This window comes from Astatotilapia calliptera, chromosome 20, assembly GCF_964374335.1.
Source record: "Astatotilapia calliptera chromosome 20, fAstCal68.1, whole genome shotgun sequence".
Lineage (NCBI taxonomy): Eukaryota > Metazoa > Chordata > Actinopteri > Cichliformes > Cichlidae > Astatotilapia > Astatotilapia calliptera.
This window is the reverse complement of record NC_137441.1, coordinates 28,238,921-28,251,840: the sequence shown is the minus strand read 5'-3', so window position 1 is coordinate 28,251,840 and position 12,920 is coordinate 28,238,921.

Here is a 12,920-nt window from a genome sequence, read left to right as displayed (position 1 = left end):
CAGAGCTGCACTGACACCTTATTAGTGGTGCCAGTCCAGTTGTTGTCAGTTCCTCCTGAAGGAGCACAGACACCCGCCACAACAACTCACACTGTCTGCTCACCTTGTTAGTGTGGTTAGACGGGTCCTGTCTTGCTGCCCGAAGTCAAGGCTGCCTTGATGGTTTGCTGAGTGGAAGCGTGCCCATTGTTGCCCTGATTTAGGAAAAAAGGGTGGGGAGAAAAAAGCAGGCCTACCTGCTGGTGCATGTCTCTGTGTTAGTGTGGTCTTTTGTGAATGTGTGCGTGTGTAGGTGCCTGGCCTGAGCCAAGTAAGTGGGTGCATGTCTGTGAAAGCATACAGCGACGCAGGTATCAAAGAGCTTTGTAACTGAAGGAATATGCAACCTAGCAACAAGCCCTCCTCCTCATGTACACCGCTGGTTTGGATCGGCACTCGTGCAGCGGCGAGAAGAGTTTGTTATTATTACTGCGGTTCACTTGAAACGGAAAACACACACATTACAGCAAAGGAGCTAATGACGGTTTTTCCCTACTGGGGGAAAAAAAGAAATACTGCAATAAAGAAAATTCAAAGATTCACTTCTTCCCACACCTGGATGAACGATGCCACGGCAGTTTTTTGGTTTTTTGTAGCTGTGAAAGGCAAAACGTCTGCTGTGGCATCACTGATTGGGGTGTGGCTCGAACTGCACGAATTTTGAAGCTTTCAAGCAGCAGGCTTGAAGTGCTTTTGACATGGGGATTTATGTAAACAGTCGAGGTTCTTTAATAAACATGAAATTGTGACATGAGGTGCAAGAAGGAGCTCTTAATGAACTGAAATTCAATTACCTCATTACTCGTCTCAGCAGGACCCTCCCTCAGCCATGACTGCTGAGCACAGAGGGAACATGATTTTCTGAGGGAGCAGACGCTGTTCCTGCCACTGCAAACCTGGATCTGTCCAAATTCAAGACAGTTCTCAGTAGATGGCAGCCTTACACATACAGCTCAGTTGTTTTGCCATTCTTCCTTTCCTCTGAGGCTTTAGTGAATTCAAGAGCTTGTATAAGACTCCCCCCATTCTGATATCATGAAACACAAATAAACCAGCATGTATAACCTTTTAGTTATTTAAAGAAAATAGATCAATCACGTTTGTTCTCTTTACTTATCTGTGTGAAACCTTTACAATCAGTCCATCGAATTTCATATAGAGATAGGTCAGAATTGACTTACCAGAGAGTTAATCAATAGGGGAGAATTTCCTTGCAATGGGTGCCATTAACCTGATAGTCCAGAATGAATATGGACTTTAACGGGTTTCATAAAAGGTCATTTTCCTCACTTTTTTAGTAGAATGAAGAATGAAGAATAAAGAATAGAGAACCTTGAACGGGTTACAACTAGAGATGGACCTATCCGATATTAGGTATCGGTCCGATACTGACGTAAATTACTGGATCGGATATCAGAGAGAAATAAAAAATGTAATCCGATCCATTAAATTAAAAAAAAAGCACCTCACAAAACTTGCGACATGGCGTAACTCGGCTCATAACCGCAGCATGTAGGAGCAGTGTGTGTGTATTTGTGCTACCAAACCAGCATTTCATCTCCGATGAAGTTATCCCAGAGAGAAGTAAAGCAAGTGTGTAAGTTCATCTCTGAATGTTTGTAAAGCATTCCTGCGTTAAGCTTAACAACCGATATATGGAGCGACTGCCTCTTCTTGCTGCTACTTCAATCATGAAACTGATCAATGATCAGCTGATCGGCTTTTCTGTCACGAGTCCGTCTCTCTTGTTTGTTTATCGCCCACTTCGCGCCAGAAAGAGGAAACCAGCGGCTGAACAGCAGCAGCACGTTTAACCTTGATAAGCTGTTGTTAGAATTGATTTAATATTACTTTCTAGACCAGGATCCTTTTCTAAGCAGCTGACTGCTGGTAACTGTGCAGGGGCGGATCTAGCAAAGTTTAGCCAGGGGGGCCGATAGGGCATGAACAGGGAAAAGGGGGCACAAAGACATACTTTTTTTTCTTATTCTCATTTAAAATGTCTAGTTTTTAATAATGAATTATCTGAATCTTACACCCAAAGTTTTAATCTGATGTAAAATATATAGAAGTCCATTACTGTATATAGTAACTGCTAAGTCTAATATACCCTAGTAAGCTATAGTACTTTTTCCTTTGGGAAGGTACCACCTGTGCAGTCTGCAATTCTGTAGAAGAAAGATGTTGAATCTATTTAATTATTCTTGAAAAATAAATTATTTCTGTGCATTTTTTTCCCCACACTGCATCAAATTAAAGTTGATTACGTCGATTAAGCATCATGAGGTGGGGGGTGGTTCCCTATTTTCTTTGCTGGGAGTTTGCAACCCTATTAGTTAGGTTGCTTAATATTTCTGCGAAGTACTCTTTAAATTACCAGAATAGGAAGGATGGAGTAAGTTTAAGTTTATTAGATTGATCAGTATTGCTGAACTATGAATTATTTTACAGGTATAACAGAATCTCTTTAGTGTTGTTGTTTATTTAAACTTGAGTGTGAACTTATACAAAATGCAGCAAAATATTTAAAAAAACAGTTTTATTGATTTAAAAACACACTATATCGGATTCATATCGGAATCGGCAGATATCCAAATTTATGATATCGGTATCGGACATAAAAAAGTGGTATCGTGCCATCTCTAGTTACAACAGTGAATAAAGTTCTATAAGTACTAGATAAACAAGCAGAAAGTGTTTAGCATTAGCCACCTAATACCCGTCACCCACCAGAACCCCAGTCATTTTGATTATATAGCTTTTAATACACATATGGTTTTCTTTGATTTAGCTCTCAATGTTTATTATAATTAACTGGTGCCATTATGAGTCTTTAATTTACCAAACACCATAGCAAAATGCTAGCACTTTGTGAAGAAAATTACCGTCATTATACTAAATAAAAAAGGAAATGGGATTATTTTTGTAGCTTTTATATTTCAATTCTGATATTCTGAAATATTTTTTTCAAAACTAAAATAAAACACAGTAGTGTGAAAAAGAAAACTGAGTACACCTCATGATTCAGTAGCTTGTAAAACCAAATGCATGACTGTTTGACTTTTTCAGACACACGGTTGTGGCCCACTCATCTTTACTGCAGGCATTCGTTCATGCACAGCTCTTTTAAGATATACTGCGGCAGGATTTCTAATCAGGTTGAGGTCTGGACTTGGACTGGGCTATTGCAACATCTTGATTCTTTTCTTTTTTTAGTCATTTTGCTGTAGATTTTCTTTTGTGCTTTGGATCCTTGTCCTGGTGCTTCAGCCAAGCTTCAGCTGTAGCAAAGCTGGCCTCTTAAACAAGCCCAAATCATGACTGCTGTCCACCGTGTTCGACAGTTGGTATCAAGCATGTGTGTCTGGTTTTCGCCAAAAGTGGAGCTGTGGATAGTAGCCCAACATCTTCTTGTGTGTTCAAAGCATATTGTTGCAGAGGTCTTGTGGTTTGTTGAGATGTAAGTTTACAAACCTAAGCTGCATTGCCAATTTCTTTTTAGAGAAGAGGCTTCTGAACAGGTGCTCACTTATTAGTGATCAGTTAATCAAGTGTATTTGATTAGTAGCACCTGTGCGCTACTTAAACTCATCCCTAACCCTGGAAACGGTACAAGGGTGTACTTCTGTGAAATGGCTTTTATAATAAGTGAATAGATTTGCATAAATTCTACACTGTAAATAAAATGGGGACTTAGACAAAGTTTCTCTCCTTCTCCTCTCTGTGGACTTGATGTGATGCTGCTCTGATGTGTAAGTGGATCAGCTGTGACTTATATATTGTATTAGCCTGGCTCCATTTTCAAATGTGTTGACCACCAAAAATAGGACTGGTCTTGTTTCTTTAATTAGTAGTTATAAGTGGGACTAAAAATGTTACATTTGATAAATAGGACAGCTTTAAGCTACTTTCTGTGCCCTGGGAACATAACCATGCTTAAAAGAAGTCAAGAGAAATGATCAGAAATCTCTGGAAGAAACAAGAACAAACTACAAAGTAATATCCAAAAGTTTTGTGGAATGATAACTTTGCACTTCTTAAACCTTTATTGCAACGAGTTTTATTTTATGCATTTAATCTTTGAGATTAAAAATGCAATTATGTAAAGTTGCATAAATTAGTAGCACACACAGACACATACATCAGTTAAGCAAAGTCAATAAAAATAAAACTGAAACAACTCAAATATTTACACTTCACTGTAGACAAAACAACAACAACAAATACCTTGGTAAAGGTAACTTGTAAGTGGAGGTTTTCTGAATGAAATATTCACCTGTGTGTTACATTTCAACTGGTGGTTCACACCTGTAGCTGTATATAGTTTTTGTGATCTTGCTGTTCATGCATGGATGCATCATTTTTGACAATTAGTGCAGAGTAAGAGCAGAATTTCTCTCATCAAATGAGGTAAAGGCTTTAACCTGCTCTACCTGTGACTCAAAGTGGCCACGCCCCTATCTTTAGCTCCAAAGATTCAAGATTGAGTTTCAAACATCTGTAACACACAGATTCTAGGTCTGACCAACTGTCTCAGCCGTGGGCAACAGTTGACCAACGAACCGATGAAATTCTAAAGGATAATTTATTAGAACAAAAATAAAAAAAATGAAAGGATAAAATAGTCCCATGTCCCACTTGCAAAAGGGACATGGGACATCTGACAACATGTAAAGTCAGATGTACTTTACATGTTGACCACTTTAACAGGGATCAGCAGTTGTCCTCCAAGACCCACCACCCTGTAAGTAGAAGGCAAGTAATCAGCGTCAGCAACCCAACTCTGCCTTTTGGCTGCAGCATATAGGGCCTGGCCTGCACAGAGAGCAAAATATCACCATGTCTTCATTAAACAATTAACAGAGCAGCAAACTATCCATCATTAACATATTTAAATCAAGTCATCTTAGATCTGGCCATATAACTTGCACAGAGTGACAAAATATCACAGCAGGGTTTGGGCTAGTAAGTAGACTAGAGTATCAGCACAATCAAATACACCTGCCTTCAATTAATCCAACCCCATCGCAGCCATTGGCTCACAGCAAATGTAACACACAAAACCATTCCCAAACCAGTGCCAACTTCCCACAACAAACATGGAGATGAACTGTTACTGGCAACATTAGGCTACAATGTCACACATGTTCTGCCCTCATGATTGTTGTGAAGGGGTAAACATGCTTGTGTCTATTGGGGATTTTCACACACGGATCTACTGCAGTTGACTTGTTTCCTTAACCAGCCAAGAGTGGCCACCTCAGTGCAGTGCAGCTGTTGATGTAGCTGCTTGCTCTCTTGTTGGTACCCGAGCAGTTCTGTGACTATTTCACGACCTGACCAAAATTTGAACTCGGCTGTAACTATCACAGTTTTATTAGCACACAAATAAAGCACATTTGATTTAAATCATCCCTCAGTCATTCTTCCAGCACCACTCTCGGAGCAAACTTATCAGATTGTTGTTTGTTTCATCCACGGCTAGTGTTGACCTGTCCCTCGAGCAACCCCTTTGACTAATTTTATCTGATAATATAAAAAGACAAACATTTTCTTTTCCTCAGCTGCCGGGTCGATGTTTTAACTAACACTGACTGTTCACCGAGGAAGATGGGGGCAAGGGTATTTTAAGGCCATTTAAGTGCGAGGAGATATGTTGATGGGCGTGTTGCTACAGGGTGGAGATAAAAGAGAAAACACAAAACAGTGAGCAAGAGTTTATTAAATGTCAAGAAACCACATAGAGGTTCATAGTTTGTATTTTGATGCCTGATGCTTCACCATCAATCATTCATGTCAGCCCTGGCAAGGTAAGAAGCATTTATGCAATAGAGGCTGGTAGCCTACTTGGTATGAATATTTGCTTGGATTTTTATTAGTAACCATGGCACTGCATTTTGCTACAGCTCAAGTCTTTTTGACCTGCACCTTCTGCTGCAGGACCTCCTGCTGTGGTAATTCAGAGATGTCGTAGAGGGGAATGAGAAATTAAGTTTTTTTTAGTCGCATAGCTTCTTTTGGTGGCACTTGACAGGACACATCAGTAGGAAAAAATATATGAAAACTCATTTTGGATTACAAATCATACAGTACCATTTCAAACAGGTCTATCACGGTGTTGTATATTTCTATGGCTCTTTATACAGTAAGTGTGTACTGCAGGTAGCACTAATGATAAGTGGCTAAACGAATGAAATGATGTACAGTATTGTGCAAAAATGTTGAGCCGCCCCTCATTTCTTTATATGATGCTCTTGATCAATAGGTCTCCAGGTTTTCTGAAGGTCTTTCAGGGTTTTCTTCCTTAAAACTGATCTTTGAATCACTCAAGAGTTGAACCACTGACAGCTTAGCAAAGAGCCAATTTTAAACTGTATCTTTTTTATTTGCAGTCTGTCACTAAAACATAATTTGTTCCACTTTATTTAGTTGAACCTACACATAATAATAATAATAATGATTATAAAATACCAAAGTATCAGTGAACAGTACCTGAAAGTCACACACTTAAAAATAGTAAAATATCCAGATCTGACTCCATTTATCCATTTATTGTTCACTGAAGCCTCATCAGAAATAGCCTGAGTAGAAGGGAAACAGGGAGAGACGTCTGAGGTATGCCACGTTACACGAGAACTGGACTGAAAGTCAGTGTCAGCAGGTCTTATTGAGGTGATCAATCAGCATTTGATCAAATAAGAGTTCAGACTGTGTTGAAGAATACAGCTGGTGGTACCAAATACTCGCTAAAAACAACCTAAACAGCTCAGTTTTTACTTTATTCGTTGCTTCTTTGTTTGACTTTGTTTCCCCGTGTGTTTGTACATATTTCACCTATTTTCCTTGCGAAATTTATCTCAAGAGCTTGAGCGGGTCGTCTTTGAATCAGAAGGCTGGTGGTTTGATTCCTGTAGTTTTTGGGCAAGAGAAAAAAGTGCTTGTATGTATGTGTGTGTGGTTGGGCGAATGAGAATTGTAGTAGAATAGAGCTTTGAGTGCCCAAATTGAGTAGATAAGCAGGACACAAGTACCAGTCCACGTATCAAATCGGGATGACTGGAGACTTTTGCACAGTACTATACTTATAAGGAGACATATCCTCTATTAACTGGGTCAGTGGTTCGTTAATGGTAGTAGTCACCTCTACAGTAAGTCTCCTTGAACACTTTGTCAACCGTATCTGCTCCTGCGCTGTTGATGACTTTGAGCTGGATCGTCAGCTAAAAACCAAAATTGAGGCTGTAAATTAGCTCAAGTAAAGAAAAGAAAAAAGAAAAAAGCAGAGCTACGCCGACTGCTGTTGAGGAGTGGGAGGAAAAGTAGATTGAAAGCTGTGCTAAATGCATTGATTTTTTTTCTTAGTCCTTCTGGCTTAAGAGAAGAGAACATTTTCCATTCCCAGCTGTCTGCCTTGGATGTTGGCTAACAATAATTCCTGTAGACCATTAAAGGAAGTTTCCTGTGGGTGTATCGGATAATAAACCATAGATGTATTGTGGGCCAGTGCCCCCTTAAAGATTTTATGACAGAAGCAGTTACATAAAGTGAATGACGATGCGAAATTGAGGACTGGGCAATGGGACTTTCAAGTGTCCTCGTGTATCCTATCCGCGGGGATTCAAATATGTGTATTTTTCTGCAGTGGTCTAGGAATGAGACCACCGCAGTTTGATGGACTGCCGCAGCGTGGGGCATTCTTACTGCAGCACATCAGAAAAGGTAGAAAGGGAATTGCAAGAATCTGCAGATAGAAATATGCTCCTTGGGATACTACATTTTGGGCCTTGTTAAATGAAAGGTCTGAATCAAAGGTAACACTGAAACTTTAACATATTTCCCTTTCATAGCTGCACAGCCACCAGCAGTAAATGAGAGGTCTGATCCAAATGAGTGGATGTCTTTCTGCATGGCACTAAAATGTTGCAGTGTTAAAGGAATGTAGTTTCCCCACCTGCTCTGATATAAACCAGAAGGTGCCGTCTCAAACTCTGTGTTGAAATCAAAGAGCAGTGATCCACTATAGAAGCAGAGGGATGATCTCTGCATGCTACAGGCTTCTTCGATTTTATTCTGAGGCCAGCCCCACTATGGGTGCCTGAACCAGTGTGTTTGATCATAAAAGACTCATCGCAGGTCATATTACTCTTTGATTTGTTGCAAAGAGAAGTCTTGATGGAAATGTTTTTGCAGTAGCAGTTCAGTAATGATTACTACAAATCTGTAGTAATACTGATAGGAGCATAAAGTTGTGGTTGCAGCGAACCCCTGCTGTGGCTAACTCTGTGCTCGGATGTTTTTGAAGAGAAAGGAGAAAGAGGCGCAACCTCTACAGCGGACGCACATCAAAGAGGGATCTGTCTTCAAATATGAATTTTTGCTTTTGTTTTCTGGATATTTTTATGGAATTCTCTTTAAAATGTTGGATTAAACATCAAAAAGTATGGGCACCCTGCAAAGTCATTGCTTATTAATCCCTTTTTTTTGTCAGATATCACAGCTTGCAAATTTTTTTTTGTAGATACCTCAAGGCTTTGACTTTGGAGGTTTTTCACCAATTCATTCTTGCAGATCTCTTCAAGTTTTAAAATGTTTCCCAACTTTTCTCAGGCTTGCACAAAAAAGCAAATATCTGCTTACATATTTTAAAGGATTTTCGAGTGAGGGGTGCACTTGCTTCCTGATAAACTTTTTCTATTTGCACCCAGAGGTTGGTTGATATCCTGTGCGAGGATTTCTTCTTTCCATCTGTCCACTGTTTCTAGCTGTCACACAACCCCAAAGCACAGCATTGCTACCCCTCGCATAGTAGTAGGAACAGTGTTCTTTCTCCAAGCTTGTGGTGACAGGGGCCAAGGTGCCTAATATCAGCTTCAGCAGACAGATGGCACTTTGAACAGTGTAGATGTTGACTTTAATGCCTCTTCCTGCTTTGTGGGTGTCTATAAGTTTCTTTTTCACATCACCAGTTAGTTGTTAGAAGTCCACAGATGACCACAGAGTTACTTAGGAGTTATTTTAAGAGAATTGTTTTTATTTTTCACCCCAACTTCTCCACTGCATTGATTCCACGTCTAAATCACAATTTAACCCACGGTTGTTTTTACTTACTTCTATCATTTTCACAACAACACGCTTTTCCAAGTTTCCTCAGCACGATCCCTCCTCCAACACTTATTTTAGTTTTTCTCTTGTTGGATAGTGAGTTGCTACACCTACTGGCTCTGCAGCCTACAGTTTGCTATTTGGCGTTGCCTTCATTTCTGGATACCGAAAAAAGCAAAAAAGCTTAGCCTCATCAAAATTCACCAAGAATTCTAAGCTGAAGAAGACCCACAGTGGAGTGCTGATGATCACCACCAACAGCCACCTCTGCAGTGACTGCAGTACACTGTAAGTTTTAGAAACTTTCACTGGAGACAAATGAGATCCCATATGGAAAAGAAATAGTAAAAACATATATGATTTACTCATGAAAGTGGCCACTTTCTCATTACTTTCATATATTTTTTTAGTAAGTATACAAAACATACAAGTTTCATTATATAATTTTCCAAGGGATCTTATATGTGTTTTCACTCTTGTATACTTTTCATACAAGTTTCACACAAGACAGATACAAACTTTATAAGATTTATATATATCTTTTCCATATGGGATAGGAGGATAAGCCCCTGATACTGGTGAACGGGCCGAGCCCACTCGCCTCCTCTGAGGACTTCATGCTTTCTTCCTGGCGACATTTGGTGCACTGCTGTGGATACTGTTTTACTGTCTGCAGCAGTATTGCTATGACAAGAAATTACTGCTTGTACGTTAGATTTTTTTTTTTTTGTTAGTTGCTGGAATCCAAAACAAACTTCATCTTGTGTTAAATGTTTACAAAACTGATCACACCAAAGAAACAGCCACAAAGTTAAGGAAATATTTACCATCGACAGTGGAGGTTAAAACCTACTCTTCTGATGTACAGAAGCAAAAATTTAAAAAAGCTTCTGGCATTTCAGAGCTTTCACTTTCTCATCATTTTGGAAGCTAATTTATGCATTTTGAAACATTTTGGTTTTTGATATTTTGGCTGCTTTTTGAGCAATTTTAAAAAATATTGTTACATAAACCAAGAACGCAGTTATTTGTGCTTTGAACAGGCTTGGACTGTTTCATAACCAGTGTAGAATTCACAATTTCCCTTTCACCAGGGAACATTGTATCTGTAAGGTCACAGACAATGTCACATTGCCTTAACTGATGTTGCCTGGCAACAAGAAGAAGACCCCCTTCAAAAACTGAGACCGCTGTTCATTTGAACTTCAACCTTCAGCGGCACTGGACTTCCTTGAGTTTCCGACAACACCACCCGGCAATTCTGAAGGAGATTGCATCATCACAGCCTTTCATCCAAAGCAGCCAGAGATTCCCAGATTTATACGAGACAATATGCGCAGTTTTATTCAGAGAGGCATATTTGAAAGGGTTAGCAAAACCAGGTTTTCAACACTAATAAAGTCATTACTCATATAACTGCCTTTTTCAATTAGAGCACCCTGGAAGGTCAAGCAAATTGAATTACAAGCAGCAGGGCATTTCAGAAGCTTGTATTTTCATTGCCAAGCCTTTTAGAGAAAACACACAAGGGTCCTCTGACTGAGTTTTCCTGCAATCAAATTGAAATGAAATGGATTGATGCAGTTAAGGTGAAATTATTCAATCTGATGCAGATACAAACTGCTCAAACGGTAAAGGGGATTTAAATTACTTAAGTGTTAGCCTGTTATGAATTTTAAATGGGAAATCATGTCCCATTTCCTGGGTTTAATCAAGGCTCTTTGAAAATCAGCCACCGGATTTCTGGTTTAATGTACTAACGGTTAAAAAGGAGAGAGAGAGAGGGGAAATGAAATATGGAGTCCTGATTGGGTGTCACGGTGCACTTTCTGTCTGTCAGCAGAATAGCCTGGCATAATTAAGAAAGGCAGCACAACGGAGGTTGGGAGTACTGTGTTCAAAGCCAAGAGTTTTAGTCCTTTCTTCTTTTTTTTTCCTTCGGCTTATTGGAGGAATATCCGCCTTGCTTTTAACCACTGCACATCAGAGTGCGCTGCCACTTAGCAAGCCTGGGATGTACAGAAACATTATCAGTGACATCAGAGACACTACAAAGTGGCCTCCCGCCTCTGCCTTGTCCTTTCACATTTACACATTGCATTTACAGTACATTTAAAACTGTGTGTCAGTTTTAAATGTACTGTACTTTTTAAATGTACAAACGCTGGAAGATTATCTTGGGGCTGACTGTCTGCACATTTTCATATGCAGATTTCCTGTGACTGACTACATGCAGAAAATTCATTTTAAGCCAATCAGACTAGGCTATGAGACAAAAATGAAATTGATGTTATTAAGCTATTGCTTCAACACTGATTACAAAGTGCAGTCCTGTTGCCCTAAGCGCACTGTTTTAGAAATATGGTAAATATTCATGAGTGGGCACCAGGTCCCCTGGAGATAAATTGGGCCTTCGACTATGTGTCCACCTTATCAGGCTAGGGGTCAGAGCTCAGGTATTTTTTATTTTATTTTTTTTTTTAACTTTTCTTTTAAAGGCAGAGAGTAAAGGCAGTTCAGGACATTTCCATAAAATCCAATCTGGAATGAAAACTTCTCAGCTGGCATCATTCTGCATTTACTGCTGTCAGCAAAGCGTCATTACAGGAAAAAAATTAGGCCCCGTCAAGCCTGGTCTCTGATGCAGCGGTGCAGGACCTTCACCTGCAGAGATGGGCAGTAACGCGTTACTGTAATCTGATTACTTTTTTCACGTAACGAGTAAAGTAAGGGATTACTATTGCAAAAACGGTAATTAGATTACCGTTACTTTCCCGTAGGAACGCTGCGTTACTGCGTTACTAAAACCGTGATTTTTTTGCGAGAATGTCTCAAGACAGTGACGTAAGCAAGTGCGCTGTTAGTGACAACAGCTGTGTGCAGATCAACAATGGATCATATATCGATTGTGGGAGAGAGTATGAGCATGCAGCGTTTAAAGCGTGGAAGTACTGACCTTACTTTGAGTTTGATTCCATAAAAAGTGACAAAAACATTAGCGTCCATTGTGCGTGGGAAGAAAACTTCTTTTTAGAGCGAAAAAAAGCTCTAAACTTCCAAGCAAGCACCGAGTGCGCAACGACGTAATGGGAAACTCACAGAGAAACTCACAGAGAAACTCGCGGATTCTTCAACTGACACTGGCACACCTGCACCAGGGTAACCCTCCGCTACCGCAGTGCTGCTTAATAGGTGAAAATAGAGCAACAGGACCACTAGTCTTTGACTTTATTTATGTTCTGCTGTGTTTTACTTGCATCTATTTGAAAGAGTGAGTGTAAACACAAAAAACATTTTATTTTATGTGCTGGAATGTGCAGAAAATAGGTTTAAATGTTAAACTAATTTATTCAACTCAGAGAATGTTGCATATAATTAAAATTTTGCTTGATGCATAAAGTTAAAAGATTAAAACTGATAAAACAAGTTAAAAAAAGAGACTTTTCCATTTGATTACATTTTGTATGATGGATTATGCAGAAAAAGTAGAATTGGGCTGAAAGATCTATCACTTTATCACCTCTTCAGGTTGTAAATCGTGTTTTTAAAAAGTAACTAAGTAACTAAGTAATTAATTACTTTTGAAAATAAGTAATCGGTAAAGTAACAGGATTACTTTTTTGGGGAAGTAATCAGTAATTAGTTACTGATTACTTTTTTCAAGTAACTTGACCAACACTGTTCACCTGTCAATAAAAGTGTGCTATCAATATGCCTGCTACTAGTACTGCAAAATTTTGGTATAGATTTGACACCAAGTAAACACAGGGCTGATACCA